The sequence below is a fragment of the Leiobunum rupestre genome, chromosome 11, assembly GCF_980474605.1.
Source record: "Leiobunum rupestre chromosome 11, qqLeiRupe1.1.hap1, whole genome shotgun sequence".
In the NCBI taxonomy this organism is placed as follows: Eukaryota; Metazoa; Arthropoda; class Arachnida; order Opiliones; family Sclerosomatidae; genus Leiobunum; species Leiobunum rupestre.
The window spans coordinates 34423096-34440442 of NC_143394.1; positions in this window are offsets into that span (position 1 = coordinate 34423096).

Sequence of the window (17347 nt, forward strand, 5' to 3'; positions counted from 1 at the left end):
TTTTATTGAGAGCTAATAACGAAGTGACGTCATCATCACAAGAAGAAAATCCCCCCTAGCGAGGCGCTGTCAAAGGCTACGTGTGACGCGTTAGCAAGCGGACGCAAAACCTCGACGAAGCCCGTAACGCAGTCTGTCTTGTGAGTAGCTCTCAGTAAAGTTTTTTAATGTGAAGAATAGGAAGTGTCACACTGATGTAACAATATTATACAATTATGTCTATACCAATGAACTCAAGTTTGGGGGTATCAGATGCATTTTGCAGGGTAAATGAAAAATTTCATGTTTCTTAACTTTAAATAGTTGCAATTTTTTTGGCCGCAAAGGGGCCCTTTGATTGAACGGGGCCCCGGGCTGCAGCCCACAAAGACCAGGCCTAGATCCGCCCCTGCATGTCCTTCAAAGTGCGCCAGCTTTGAGATAGCTTTTCACATTATATAAATATATTGCATTATTGAAATTTATCTCCGCACGCGTTGAAGGTGATTTCCCTCGAGTTCTTCGGTTTCCTCTTTCCATTAAAACTTGTTAATAGTAAGCTTGCTGGCGTGGTATGAAGGGTTGGCCATCACCCGGCCATCTGAATTAAAGGCATTGACAGTTGACTTGGCCTAAAGTTATGGTAATAGCCTAGCTGATTATAATGATTAAATAATATATTGGTCAAAAACTTTCTAATTGATAAAAAATGTGATAGTAATTCCATCTTCTATATTATCATAAGTAACTGAAGAATATTTCAATAATATACTTCTCAGTTTGGTTGCAAATACATGTCTGAGCTGATCGAGAGTGTCAAAAAAAGTTAACAAGTAAAACACATTACTTATGGTATAATAATAATAATAATCAGCACCACCTTAGGCCTAAGTCATCAAGCGACTTTTAAAGCCATTAATTCCATTGAGTTGGGAATATTAATCTAGAGGTCCAATGAAAACGTCGGATTTCAGTATTTCGCGAAACAAGTTTTTTAAAAATAAGAATACTGCCGTCTGCTCCCAAATGACGAGAAAACTTTATCATTCTACCCGTGGCGCCGTCTATGTCTCAATGATAAGTTCAAATAAGACCGTAGAGATCTGCTGGGTATGCAGTTTGTCAACCTGGCCGCAGCCGCCGATGCTCCCGTCTACTACAGGCGCTACATAACTGGCTCGGTGGCCACTCTCAGTCACTTTGAACACTTCTGGACGATACATAATACTCCAACGATCCTCAAATACTGGCGTCAACTTGTCACTCTTAATCTTGACTAGCTTCATGATTTGGTTCCTTCTCCCAGCCTTATTTCCCTTCCTTCTTGGACCCCTGTCTAGGCGGACGTCAACTGTCGCTGGCTGCGCTCCTCAAAGTCAGAGTTCTCGGATGTCGAGTTGCGCCAGCTCTTCTTTTACGAACTCCATGCCATGGCCGGCGATTCCGTGGTCATATATACCGACGGCTCCCTCCAGGACGTATCCAGCTGTGCCAGCGCCAGCTTCTGCATTCCTGATCGCGATGTCGCTCGTCCGTTCGTTGTGGATCCGGGCCACCCGATTAACACGGTGGAGCTCTTTGCCATTAATCAAGCGGTGGCTTTCGCTCGCAGTGAAGGTCTCGGGAACATTGTCGTATGCTCCGACTCACAATCGGCCTTGGCTATGATTTTGGGGGACGGCCCTGACCCTCAAGTGCTACGTTTCCGGAGCCTCTGTCACGGTTACCCCGGGCGTGTTAAACTATTGTGGTGTCCGTCTCATTCCGGTATCCCAGGGAACGAGATGGCGGACGAATGTGCCACAGTAGCGGCTATCGACCATCCTGCGCGGCCGATGGTTTTTTTGCCTCGCACCAAAAGCTACCTTAAAACACGGGTTTCGGTTCTGGTTACGGACTCTTGGCAGGTTTCACGGAACCACTTTGTTTCGGCTCGGGGCGTCGGGTGGTACAAGACTGATCCGTCACGGGACTGTATTGCGGGTCTTCGGTTGCCACGTTGGCAAGACTCGTTAGTAGCACGTGTTTACTGTGACCGGCTTCCAACTGCCGCGGTGCTTTTCCGTTTTCGCTTAAGAACGTCTTCGGTGTGTCGCTCCGGTCAGTGCGCGGCGATAGAGACGCTTCACCACATTCTTTTTGAATGTCGGGCGGCTAGCGGTCCCCGCCATTCGTTTTTGGCAGTTGACTTTCTCCACTCTGTATCGGGTCTCCGTATGGCCTTTTCTCGAGGTGTACTACCGATTATTTCGGACGTGTGTAATCTGCTCCGCGCCGTTGGCATTCGTTAACTTTGCCGGGTACAATAGTTTTGTTTTTGGTTTGTGTATTTATCTTCTTATCGCTGTTTGTATATACTTTAAATTTGTAGTCGAATTCTGTATGATGCACATGGTGTGAAGGCCTCCGCTGCCATATACACCAATAAAGTCTTTCTTATTTTTGAAAAAAAAAAGACGCGTTTTCCGGCAAAAATATTTTTTTTTCAAAAATAATGGATGGCGCCAAAGGTCATATGATAACGTTTTCTCGTCATTTTAGAGGAGTCGGCACATCCGTAATTTTCAAAAACTTGTTTCGCGTGGAGCAGATTTGATTGGATGTCTAGATTAATATTCCCAACTCAATGATTAATTCAGATGGTCGGGTCAAGAATGTATTTATTTATTCTCAGGGAGAATGAATATGTCGAGACGATCGACGGACACGTTGAGGCCCTAACCCCCTCACGCTAAGGGGGGGGGGGGAGAAAAAGGAGGCAGTCTTATTTTTTGCGTCCTCGCAGCAGCGTTAATCGCGTCGGAAAACGTAATTTTTAAGAACCAATGAGATTGCAGTATTATTTGATTTTATTAAAGCGGAGGAGCATACCGGGGGGCACAACGGGTGGAATTAGAGAAACGCTCAAAATAATCTCAACATATTCATTCTCCCCGAGAATAAATAAATACATTCTTGGTCGGGTTAATAAAATTAATTAACTTGTACTAACCCAAATTTGAAAAACACCACAAACAAGTTTTCTTTATACGAATATGATGTATAGAAATTAGAAAAATGTATATTAAATTTAAAATAATATAATATAAAAAACCAACTAAAGCAAAATTAAATAATTGCACTTAATATTGTTTTGCAAAAAAAGGTTTTTTAAAATGATTACCCCAGGGCGAAGCTCGACAAAAAAGCAAAGGTCCGGGCTAAAGTTATTCCACCGGACCCAAAAATGTAAGATAACGAAAGAATAAGGGTAGGTTAGGAGGACATTACGGGGACCATCACTAGGAGACGTGCTTCCCCGAGGAAGGTGGGCCCGTTAACTCTGCCAATTTCCTATTTTCTCGGTACGTGTCTGCCGCCATGGCTAACCGCCGTCAACTTACACCAGAAGTTCAAGCGGAAAGAACTAAAAAAACTATCTTCTCGTAGTTACCGTTCTTCCCCGTATCCGCGGAAGCAAACAGCGCGCCTCCGAGAAGGTGGGGCGTCTGCCCCTCCACCCTAATTCCCAAAGGAGTAACCTCCCCAATCGCGGTGGGATTTGTAGAATCCAATTTAAAACTCTTTTCTTAACGGAACTTTCAACTTCCAGACCGTAGCGCCATCTCCCGACAGAGATGAGAGACACTTAGAAAGCGAGCTAAGAAGATAACTCGTCGGGAGTGTATCTCGCACGCCTCAACGTTACACGGTTTTTCTATTTCTGGTCCTCCTAGTTTTCTCATTTATTTTTCACTCCTTTTTCTTCTTCTTCCTGTCTTGTGTTTCTTATCACTGCTGCCTCGGCTCATCTCTATCTCTTTATCGTTCGTAAAATTTCTTCAAATCCACTCATCGAAATGGATCTGAACGGTTCCGTCTACCGACTTTATTAGAGATATCAAGCGCGTACGAGCAAAGATGGATAAAGGAACTCGTACTACCTGTAGACTTCGAAGCGTACATCTACAAAGATAAAACACGTTTTCCCAAAATGAAAGGGCAAACTTAGAACTGTACCTCCAAATGTAACAGTTATTAATTCATAAACAAATAACGATATTAAAACAATTGGTCTATTATTGATCTACAAACGCCTGTAGATGTGTTAGAAACGCAGCACACGGATGTTCAGGGAGAGGTCGATTACCAGGGGTTTGCTTTCTAATGCATTTTCTACGTAACGCCTGTAAAAGTGTTCCAAACGCAATACATCAACGCTACTATACAACAAAACAAATATTTTTCTGGAAATGAAGTTGGTAAGGGAAATAAGCGTACATAAAAAGGCCAAAACATAAAAAACTATCCCGCTAGTCAATACCGAGGCTTAAGGAAAGGAGAAAAAATGCGGGATCTAATGGATAACGTATTAACATCCTTCGGATCAAGGCTTATTTTTCCTCTCTTTTCATTTAAAGTGCAGTGGAAACGGTGAAAGAAAAAACAGCATCTGGCGCGTATGATTCAATTATATAAAAAGTAAAAATTCCTCCAAGCGTACGCAATATCTGTGGCACCCGCGGGGGAATTAAAAACTCAACAGGGCTCTAAAGGAGAGGGGTATCTACCCCGAAACCCCACGGCTCTTAACGCCAGGTTATACATGGAAATAAGGGCTGGAAAATAATATTTTCTTGATGAAAAACGGGGGATTGGGAAAGTGGGGGTGCGCGTGGTAACTGGGCGAAACCAAACAACAGCTGTTAGAGTTAGGGTCGCCGAAATATGGAAAGAAAATACAAGACCCTTAAATTGCCTCTTTTCTCTCTTTCCGCGGAAGATGGCGCCACCCTTACCGCCTTGAGAGTCGAGAGCCCGGAAAGACCAGTTATCGCCCGCACTCTATTTATAAAAGCCTGTCCTCTAACTCAATTTCGTGTTCTGGCAGCCCCCTTTATTGGTCTTGTCGCCTTCCATGGTGTTGTTTTCGCAACCATCCAACGGAAAACTTGTTGTTTCCAACGACGATGGGTTTGGCCGAAGTGAAGGCTGGTTTCCACCGGGATAAAACCGAAGCGAAAATTTTGTACTAGGCCTAACAGAGATTTTTTGCGTCGCGGCGATTTTCCTTTAGTGAAAACAAGCTTTCCGTTTTGGAAATCCATTTTCGGGATCGTATTATTCCGAGGGTTTTTTAAGCGCTTCGAATATGTTTGTACAGCAGCAAAATAAACACGAATGTCATTCGTACTATTGTATTTATTTTTCACCTCAATTTGGACCCGCCTATTCCGTAGACTCGATGTCAATTTGCGTTTCTTTGGTCAGGGGCCTTGAACCCAAGAACCGTTTAACTATAGGCCCCGGCGGGAGGACAATATCTTTAATAATATTTATACGTGAGTGGAGTATAAGTTACGCAAAGTATCCTATCGTGAGAAGAGAGCATCGCTCATAATAAAATATGCCCTAGCAACGTACCAGCAACGTTTAACGTTAGCCTACCGTAGGACGTGATACGAAATAGACCCAGCTCTTAAACGCGTTGCATTATAACAGAAACATGCCTAGCTGTTATCGATTTTAGGGCCATGTTTACCATATACTCTTAAAAACACAGCTTGATAATAAAAAGTATACGGTACGTCGTTGGAGAGTGCGCAAAATGCTAAACCGTAGAGCGGCGTGTCGTAAATTTGGGGAGGCTAGAGTCTTTTAAAATCCAGATTACAGAGAGCGTACTTTAGGCCAGGGGCTTTAAGGGTTTTCGTCGAAAGAGGCAGTTTGTTTTCATTAGATGGAGACGAGATAATGTATAAACTAAGAGTGAAAAGGGGGAAGTCTCTCTCCGTCTTTAGAGCTTCCCGTAGAACCCTACTTCATCCGACCACTCTTTCCCGGTGTTATGGTAGGTCCAAGACGGGGGACGTATTACGATGACACTTTTACCATTTTGGCTAAGGCTTAGATGAAAACGCGTAAAAGTTAATACTCTTAGAGGATTTTCACCCATTTATAGCCACCCTTCCATTTGGCCTTTTCAAATATATTCGCGGGATGAACGAATACGGTAAGATGTAGATTAGATATTACCGTGGACTTCAAAAATTTTATTATTATCAAAATTTAAACGATCCTCGACGCATTTTGTATTCGTGATCTTCTAGAACATTAAATTTAGGGCCATAATTAAAATAAACACCTAAATATGGTACTAGCGGACATATTTTGTAGGAAAACAATATAAATATTATCTTCTTTCACACAGAAAAATATTATTGTAAATTTTACAGTAAGCTGCGGTCAGCATGGATGCCAGCAGAATGCTGTTAATTTCATAACCAACTCTGACTGTTTTTTTTTATTGTCATGCTTCCTGCTAAATTTACTGGAATGCTACTTATACAAAAGAGTATATAAAAATATTTTTATCGGATATTATTATATTTAAAACTAAATAAAACTTGTGTGATTTTAAAAAATGGTTTGACAACTAAATAATAATTAGTTGTTTTATATACTAGCGCTTGCCGTTTATAACAGAAAAAACAGCAACGTGTGGTTTGCTTTGAATTTGAATTTGAATTTAAATTTACATAGGTATATTATCTTCTTTTCATCTAATTTATTAATACTCAATTCTGGTAAAATTTTGGTTTGCTTTGAATTGGAAACATTTTTTTAAATTTACATACATACTTCATTGAAACACATTATCGGATTTGAAAGATGGATATTAAAAAAACCACTTAAATAAGTATTAGTAATTTTGCATCTTTTTTCCTAGATCATATATTTTCGTTGCCTAGGCCTAAGCAAAAAAAAAAACTTGGAATATCGCGTGACGCATGAAAAGACGCAAAAAAAAGCGATGAACGAAGACAGTGGTCAAAAAAATTATGTTGGAACACGTTCCCTCGTTCACCTGAAGGCTCTCATGGGTCCTCAACACCGGGAGGAGGGAAAGAAGAGGGGTCCAACCCCCCCGTAATAGCGTCTTCTCCGCTTAGCTTGGCGAACATAATAGGGAAGCTACATCAAAGGCGGGACTTAACCCAAAAATAACCCTCCACTTTCGCTATTCAGCGAACTCCGGGATGTAAACAGGGTGTTAACTAAAAAACGATACAAGGCCAATAACTAGGAAATCAAACTTTCGGGACACATAGAACGTGCAGGCGGTCACTTGACAACGGAAATTTTCATGACCTTGAACCCTGTCTTCAAGGTCATTAAAAATTTATCTCCAGAACCATTAAGCAGCGTTCAGACTATGTGAAAATATTACGTTTGCGTCGATCGTGTCGGTTCTTTCGATTTGTTACACCGTTCAGACTTCTCAACAGAGATATTAAATTTTCGCGCGTGTCGTTTACATTTTTTCATTTCTTTGCGGACTGCCTAGATGGCATCTCGGTTTAAAGCTCAAAAAGTTCATAGCAGACAATTAGCCTTATGCCTCATCAGCGCTGACTCTAGGTAGTGGCGACCTTTAGAACCATCGAAATACTATAAACAATCAAGGGTGGATAAAAAATTATTTCAATTTTTCCGCCGTTATTACTGAACTCTGATTGGATGAACAATCACCTTTTATGTTAATCTCCGTGCAAGGTTGGTTCCTTTCTGAACAGTGAAATGAACGAACCGACGCGACCAACATAACCGAAACGACGCGACCGATGCTAACGTTGAACGCTGCTTAAGAGATACAAAGTTGGTTTCAATGAGAAAAACCTTCCCCTTCCCATTTTAGGTGTAAATAATTTTCATCCTTCCTTATTTGACCAACAAAAAGTCGAAAGAATTTAGACAAAAACATGAAGGTCATGATGAAAATAATGTACTAGAGACCAGGTTGAAGGGCTAATAACTCTAACAATAATAATGCTAGAGTATCAAAATTTGCTAGACATTCTCAATTGGTATGACGTCTTAAGAATTTGTAAACTCGGATGACCTTTAACACATGGTTCAAGGTCATTCAAAGTTGATCTCGAGAGCCAATTGATTTAGAGAAATGGTACCAATCTGAAAGGTTTTCATCATGGTGTTTTGCATCGGGTAAAAGACCTTTAGACTAAATATTTCAATTTACACACTTTTTAAATTGGAACCATTTCTCTAAATCCATTGGTTCTCGAGATAAACTTTGAATGAACTTGAACCATGAGATGAATGCCATCCTAGTTAGGAAATTCTAAAGACTTCCTATTAGATGAATATGTCTAGCAAATTTTGATACTCTAGCATGAATACTTCGGGTTAATAGCCCTTCAACCTGATCTCTGGTACATTATTTTCAACACGACCTTCATGTTTTTGTTTGAACTCCCTAGACTGGTTATTGGTCAAATTAGGTGGCATCAAAGCTATTTAGGCCTGAAATGTGATTGAGAACAGTACTTTCATAATTTAAACCAACTTTTTATTTCTAATAGTTCTTGAGATAAATTTTAAATAACCTTGAAGACATGGTTCAAAGTCATGGAAATTTCCGTTGTCAAGTGCCCCCTGCCCGTTCTATATGTCCTGAAAATTTCAAATTCCTAGCTAAAACAAATTTTGAGTTATTGGCCCTGTATGGTTTTTGGTTACCACCCTGTATATCTTATAAGAGAGGCCCTGCATGGGTTGTTACCACTGGAGAAACAAAAGCGGTTCATTAAGAGAAACGCCAGCGGCAGAGGGTAGCGCGTGCGTGACAATAGCTAATGGTCGTCACCCCTCCCCCACGAGAGCACGGTTTTCTATTAGGGTGCTCCCGTCTTTTTTTCCTCCTTCTCCAGCAACGCATCATCTTCCGAATCGGATTTTTTCCTTCACGCGGGGGCTCCGTTTTCTCATCAGATTCTTATGCAAATTCCTCGACCAACGAATATTCCGAAGGTGGGTAGATTCTCTTTATCCAGAAAAATATACCAATATAACAATGGGTGGATCCGAAACCCCTTTAAAATAATCAACGGGGAAAAAACACTCCAAAATTAGAATAAAGCAATAAAATGGAAGGGAGAACTACTATTTTAAACATTTTATTATTCATTGGAAAATTGTATCCGCTAGCTTACAATTTTATCCGCACTGGTCGAGGTTACAGTTGCCAGAGATTTGCACTGATACTCAGTAAAACAGAGTGAGTTCTTTGCTCAGGGACGTACCTTTGGGGGGGGGGGGGCAGGGGGGAGGTTCCAACCCCCAAAGTTTTGTAGAGTTGGCAAACCGAGGTGGACTTGGCAAAATGAAAATTATGAAACGTGTTAGTTAATTAAAAAAAACTCCTAAATCGATAGTAAACAAATCATTTAGAATTTCCCAGCAATTTACTTCCCTAAAGTCATTAATTATGTTTGAGATTTCTATGTAGTTGCTTCTCCTTATGTATAACTTACAAGACTTGATTTCTACGCTAGGCAGCTAGTGTGTCGGAACTTTAGTTCAGCCTTGTGGTAAAAGCTTTTTAAATAGTCATTTTTCCTACAGCACCTTATAAAATTGAAAGGCAGATAGACGCGTGATAGAGAATATCGGTTGTTCGTTATTATTTCAGTGTTCATTTTCTACGTTAAATTTGGCAATCTGTATAAAATTTATAAAAATAGTTTTAATTTCTATAGGAGATGTTACAGTTTTTTTACTTAGGGTAAATTAGGTAAGTCGTGAATATTATAGTGATATTCTTTAGGAAAGTGAAAATTTCACAAGCCAATATTCCTAAAGTTGCGTTGGGTAAAGATAACGTGTGATCATATGGTGTGATACAGTGTCGGTTATTCTTACGTTAATATTTCAGTAATAAGTGTTTGTATTGTTTATGTTATATTTGGGTATGAATAATTACAGTTATTCAAAGCAGTTCAGTTAAACAACAACTAGTATTCGTCAGGATGAAATGTATCTATTTTTTACTACAGCGGGATACACGACGAGAAAATAATAAGCGGGTTTGATGGGATTTTTAAATTGCTGTAACATCGTTCAACCTCTGTTTTCTTCTTCGTGTATCTCACTTTATATATAAAGAGAGTACGCAAATGCTTCACTCAATATAACTAGACGCCGAACCGTTTTTGCCATTGAATTGGGAATAGTACCGCTAGAATGACATAGGCGCGTTCGGTAGTCGTGGTTTCGCGAAACAAATTCTGAAATTTCCAGTCGGCGCACTCAGCCATCAACTCTATCATTATACGGGTGGCGCCATCTATAACTTCCAAAGTACATTAGTATCATTAATTCAATTGAATAGTATATAGTTCCCGCCGCTAACAGCGGATGGCGCCACCGATTATAATTTTAATGAAACATTTAAATTGAAATCTACCGTAACATTCTAAACTTAGACGACTTGACAAACTTTGGTTTTTACTTGGCAAATTTCACTTACCTCCCCCCCAAACGTACTCTCTTCGGTACGCCCCTGTCTTTGCTTGGAAGTGTATGTCACTCACAGTAATGGCTGTAAATTTTTTTACAATATTTAAATTATTACGTAACTGATTACAGATTTAGCCTAGGTGATTATTATTATAGTCAGTGGTAATCATTGAACAGTTCTTTTAGGATGTGGCTAGACCCTAGCATAAAACTTATTTTTTTAAAATTTTGCTGGTTTTGTTTTACATAATCACTCTTTACCTGAGTTTAAAAACTTGTTATATTGTAACACTCTTTGGATTATTCCTTAACTAAAGTGTTATTACTAGTTTTTCCTTGTGGATAATTGAATTTGGTGGAAATAGTCGTTAATTTACTTCCCTTTTGTTTTAACTATTTCGCATCTGTTTTTCGCTTTTTAATTTTGTCACATCGTGTACTCGATAATGTTTTATAATTTCAGAATGGAAGGTTCAACTTAATGGAGCCCCTTCTGGAAGTTTAACCTTTTCACATATCCTATTATGTTACAAAAATATATAATAACATCCTTAAAAAAGCATAATGTATTCAAGTACCTAAGATTATGGGATAATAAATTATTGTATTAGAAATACAATGGAACCGATAACTAAATGTTTATACTTATAGAAAGATTAAGAAAACGACCACTCTTGCATAGTAAGATTTAAAAATGTTTTATTAAAAGACACGACTAGTTTCGCTGCCGTTCGGTAGCATCAGGTGCATATGGTTAGTTTTACCATATTAAATATTTATACTTTTAATTTTAAATTTCATAATTATGGATTATAAATTAAATAGAGATTTTACTATCGCGTGTTATTCAAAAAAATAATATTATCACATTATCCCGCCAACTACAAATTCAACCATCAAGGCACAAGCAGATGTATCTGAGATAAATGCATCGGAGAGAGAGAGATGGAAATTGGTATGGGAAGAATTCCAATTTTCGAAAATGCTAATTTCTTCAAATCGTGATTGCCTTTAAGAAATAAAAAATCTCTCTCGGGCCAGATTTGAAAATCAATAATATTCCGAAGAGGCACATTTCTTTTTTCCCGTCAGAATAGATCGGGTCGAGTCGTTTTTTTCGAAAGTGGAAACGCCGAAGCGACAAACCCTTAATTCGTTTTCTGTCCGGAAGATGGATCTGCTATTACTTCTAGGAATTGGGGATGAGGCCTTCAGTGGGGGAAGTTAAAATCAATCCAACGGGACGTATAAGCTCAGTGGATGAATTAAAAATACAGATATGGATTCTTCCCCCGGGGTAGAAAGAAGTGAAGTTTATAAAAGCTACAATTATCGAATTCCCTTTACTCCTCCACACGGGTCCACCGGGTTTCCTGCAACCCCCCCCCCCGCACGAGCGGGGTGAAACTAGGGTCCAGAATTCTCTCTCTCTCCTTCGCAGCCTATTCGGCACCATCCTTATCCCCCTATTATACGTCGATTAATCAACTCTTTCCCCCCTTTTCCTCTCAACATCCTTCCACAGGTCGCTTAGCAACCGAAAGTTGCTCTCTCTCTCTCCATCTTTTCCTCTTCACTATCGCCACTTGATTGGAAATTAGCCCCGCTAATTGAAAACCGTGCAATCGCGGATTTCACAACCGTACAGAAGCTAACAAAATATTTGAATTCTAAATCGTGAGTTAATGAAATGAAAGCACCTTGACTATATCCATCAGTAAAGGAACAAATCCTTTTAATTGTGGTACAAAAGATTAGTTTGTAACCAGGGATGTTCATTGGTGGTGACGGGGAGTTTCCGTTTAATAAATAATAAATAAATTAATAATAAACAGCTAGGCTAATACCCAAGGCACCACCTTAGGCCTAAGTCATCAAGCGACTTTTAAAGCCTTTAATTCGGGTGGCCGGGTTACAATGCGTAGGAGGGTGCAGGCCAGCCCTTCATGCCACGCGAGCCAACAGCTCCCTACACTAACTAAATAATTTGGATCAGTTGACAAATGTAACTTCTTGACGATCAAAAATTTTAAGAAATATTTCGCCAGGTGACTCAGAACAATTAGTTTAAGGCTAGTTCCCACTTGGCGAATTTTCGAGACGAATAAAATTTTCGAGCAATGAAAAATAACGCGTTTTTTCGGTCGCTGGGGAAGCGGTTCTCTCTTTAGCGCGAAAATTTAAAAACGCTGAAAACAACTCGTGCGGTTTTTAGTAATGTTTTAGGCCTAACATAAAACATCAGTTCAAAATGAACCAAATGGATGTTCCTGTTGATAATTTCAATAAATAAACGATTCTATTCGTGAGATAATTACCTTTACTTCAGTATCTTGGTCAAGTTGGCTGCGCTGCTTTTTTAAAGACCTAGGCTTAATAAGTGACGGACGGGAGCGGAATAGATCGAGGGAACGCGTTTTCTGATTGGCTGAAGCTTTTTATCGCCAAGGTGTGGGCGTCAAAAAATAGAACATTCGCTAGATACCGCGGAGACGCGACTTTAGCGGCGAATTTGAAAAAATCGCAAATTTTATTCGCGAGCGTCAATTTTCAGCGCGAAAATATTTTTTTTCGCTAAGTGGGAACTAGGCTTTAGAGTTGTAAAAACCAAGACTTTTCCTATTTCTACCTCTTTCAGTACAAAGTGAACAAATTTATGGAAAGTGTTATAATAACGATACACTAATATCAAGATTTATAACCAAAAGCGAATAACAAATTCCTTCACAGGAAAGTGTCTTTCACACGGAAAAAAATGTCGCGTGGGCGAAAACTTCACTGTAAGGATACAACCAGTTTCTCAACGATAAACAGCTCACGCGTATTTCTAAAGTTTCTTCCAGAATATAAATTCACTTTTAGTATATATATAAGCGAAGTTTTCGTTCCGCATTATTAAGACCATCTTTCCGGGTATAGTGAGGGGAAAAAATAAAGACAAAACCATATGGCGCGTGGGTAAACTTAAAACAACTTTTCCTGGAAGAAGAAAATTTCATCTCTTCTGTAAACAAAGAAAAAGGGGCTGCGTGTTTTTCCCTTCGAACTCGGCCGAAAGAAACTACGCCGTAACCCGAAATATCTCTATTCCAAAAAGTCTATACGCGGAATAAAAAGTAGGAAAATATAAATAATTCCATACGAATAGGGAGAAAACTCCACAGCACCAGAGTACCTTTTTCTCTCGGAAAGATTTCGGAAAAAGATGGAGGTCCCCTTTTTGGGCGCTCATATCGGAGCTTACTCCGTACTGCTCCCTGTCCTTTAATCTAGCTAAGCCGCGTCCGAACCTTTTGGCCCAGTTTCTCTCGGTCACGGAATTCGTCTATTTACTCTTTATCTCCGCTTCCGTCCCCGTAGTTGCTATCTAGAGTTAACGGGAAACGTGTAGTTACTGGTGCCATTGATTGCACTCGGCAGTCGCGCGTCTTACCGGGGAGAAGATGGATTTGCTTTTGCATCACGTAAGAAGGGAATTAACGTTAACGTCCAGTTTGGTAGCTCGTGTTGTAGATATCGCGTTAGAAATGATCCAAATATTCGCCGAGAGAAAATGGAGGAAAACTACGATTCGTCATTAAACAGAATTCCGCACGCCAACCCACCTTTCATTCCAAATTTCTGAAAGAAACATTTGGTTAAAGAAACATTCAAACCCAAAAGAATTATTACAGAATAATTAATTTAAGTACTTATCATTGAACTTAATTAAATCTTTGAGACAAGAAAGAAAGGATTCTATTACAAATAAGCCTTTGTTTCCACTAGCGCTCGTAACGGCGGGTCACTCAACTTTGTGAAGTACAAACGTTTCAACGAGCGTAAAGAAAAATAATATAATTATACTCAAAATATTGACTGATAACTTTTAGGAGTGACACAGACCTGACGTCATTCCCCAAAATGATAAGCGCCTCTAGCGAGAAAAATACGCAACTTTAAAAGCAGCTCTTACGCTTTTACTATGATGATCAGGCAAAGACCACATAAAAAATAACTAGTAATAATTACAAACTTCTGGCATAGTGTATGGAAAAGTGATTGGAATAATAGTTTTAAAGTGTGAAATAAAACATCCGATAAAAAATCACGCTTTTCGTAAGTACCGGTTTAGCGTCATTCACGCCTTTAAAACAAGTCGTCGCTTCACAGAATGATGAGATGGCATATTTGACCGTAACAGGCTGATATTTGTCAAAATATAGAAATCTGGGAAGATGTATAGAGAGAATGGCGAAGGGCCATCGAAGGGCATAAATCAGGGAACGGTGATTACCATTTACCGGGGCAAGATGTCGCGAATTTCGAAGGGTATAAACAAGGACCAATATCAGTCCGGGCTCCGTCGAAGCCGGGGTCAAATGAAAAATTGGCCCGCGTCCCATTAATAACGAAAGAAAAACGTCAAAAGCGCTCGTTACGGCCGAAACGGCCGCAAAACGAAGAATCCGTTGATTGCATCTGGACCAAACGTGATGGCAATAGCCCAATCGATTCCGACCCCCGCGAACAGTGATGAAAAGAGGGCGACAGCTTTCGAAATGTGTCTTCCCGGGGTTTCCACCCGCGCGAACCCGACAACAATGAGTCCCGACGTACCACTATTCCCAACAGTGATCCGCCATCCAAACCAACCATTCCCATATTTAGGGTGCGGGATTTTGAATCTCAAAGTTATTTCAGAAATCAGAAAGTCAAATAGATTAGTCGAATATTTTTCAATCCAAAAACTGGGTCACTTAACTTATCAAATACCAAATAATATCACGTATTTGTTCTTACAGTTTTAATTTTACTTTACAAGCCAAAGGCTCAATAACCTAGTCAATAAGAAACCTAATAGCTTATTACTGATTCCCTATTTTGTCGATTGCACTGTCACACAAAGAAACATTTTGGTAATTCCATGGCACAATCAAGAAACACCCCGCAGTTATTCCACCAGTTTTGCAAACTATTTGAAATACCAAATATTTCCCACCTTATTAGAATATTCGACTATTTGATCCGAAAAACGAATATTCGAAAGCATTTTCAAGGTCGATTTTTCGATATGGTAAGGTATTCGATCTAGTATTCGATCAAGTATTCGATAAGGTATTAGATTTAATTTTCGATAAGGTGATTGATCGAATATTCGATAAAGTATTAGATGTAGTATTCGATAAGGTATTAGATATAATATTTGGTAAGGTGTTCCATTTAATATTCGATAGGGTGTTCCATTTAATTTTCGATAAGGTGATTGATCGAATATTCGATAAAGTATTAGATGTAATATTCGATAAGGTATTAGATATAATATTTGGTAAGGTGTTCCATTTAATATTCGATAGGGTGTTCCATTTAATATTCGATAAGGTATTCGACTTAATATTCGATAAGGTATTCGATTTAATATTTGATAAGGTATTCGATTTAATATTCAATAAGGTATTCGATTTAATATTCGATAAGGTATTCGATTTAATATTCGATAAGGTATTCGATTTAATATATATTAGATAAGGTATTCGATTGAATTATTCATTGTAACGAAATATTTGGCAACCCCCCCCCCCTCCCGAACACAAACAACACAGTATAAGAGATCGGACAGACCAATACTCGAATCGCGTAAGAAGTTCCAAATTCTCGAAATAAATATATAAAAAAGTGTTCGTCGCGTCTACTTTTTACACGGTCCAAATAGCGTGAAACTAATGCCAATGACAGGCGGGAAAAGTTTCCGTTGGAAAGCTGAAGAGGAGACGTACGCGGGGACTACGGAGCTTTGGTATTCGCTATCAAAGCAAAATGATTCGATTTGGGCGCTATTAAATTTGCGGCAGCGACTCCGAAATGCGAGAGGAAGGCTGCGGCTTATACGCGAGCGATCAAACGTCGAAAAGGCGAGCGGAAGACGCGACGAAACGGAAGAAATTTGACAGGGAAAAAGGGATGATCGGACAAGAACCGTACACAAAAGTCAGCCATGGTGAAAGTTACCAACCCCATATCGCCATCCGGAACTGACGAACCTACGAGCCACTCGAGTAGAAAACATTTTCGTGTCACTTTTGCTGGCATCGTTGCCACTGTTTATTGGTACATGAAAGGGTGTAAATCGGACGTTACGCTTTTCTACGTGAAGAAAGTAGTAGCTGTCAGCTGCGTTGCTTATTATAGGCGAAATAATTTATCCTTTGTAACTTTGGATAATGTTCTAAAGATAAATTAACATGTTTAATAAATTAAATACGACCACTGTAAAAGCAATAATTAAAAGTAAGAATTTTGTATTCTCAATTTATCATAATTATTAATGATATTTGAAATAGCCATAATAGTAATATCCAAGGTACGAGGCATTATAAGTATCAAAATATTATTAAGTAAGACAGTTCTTATTCTCCTAAAGCTTTTTTTTTAATTATCTGTTTCGCCAATGACCATCCAAATCCTTAAATGGCGAATCCCCGAGAGTTCTTGATGAATGAAAATCAAAAATAACTTTTGCTTTGGCGAAATTATGATGATAAATTTGTTAATAAATTAATAAAATTTACCGTATTTTTCCGAAAAAAAAAAGTTTTCATTTCATGATTAGTCTAATATATTGTTTGCAAATTTAAAAAAAGCGGCATTTTCATTTATTTTTCGAATCTAAAGGTAAAACTAAACCTCTAGACTAGATTAAGCGGATTAACAATGTAACACTATTAATGTTTTGTAGTATGTTTACTGATATTAGACATTTTATATCGATAAAAAGTTAAAAACATGAAAAACCCTTAAAAAGTAATTTATGTTTAATTTTTTTATTTTTCCGATTTGAGGAAAAAAAAATTCCGGAAAATTAACAACACTATAAAATTTATTATAATTAAAAAATCCCTTCCCACTCTATCAAATTAACACAACATTAATTCTAACAAAAGACTCTCATTAAAGGCCGACTACATAAATCTTCGGTTTACTCTGTCTTTCACTGGAAGTCGGCTGACTGCAATACACATGTGCCATGCAGTCAGCCTAGTTCCAGTGAAAGACAGAGTAAACCGAATATTTTTGTAGTCGGCCTTTAACC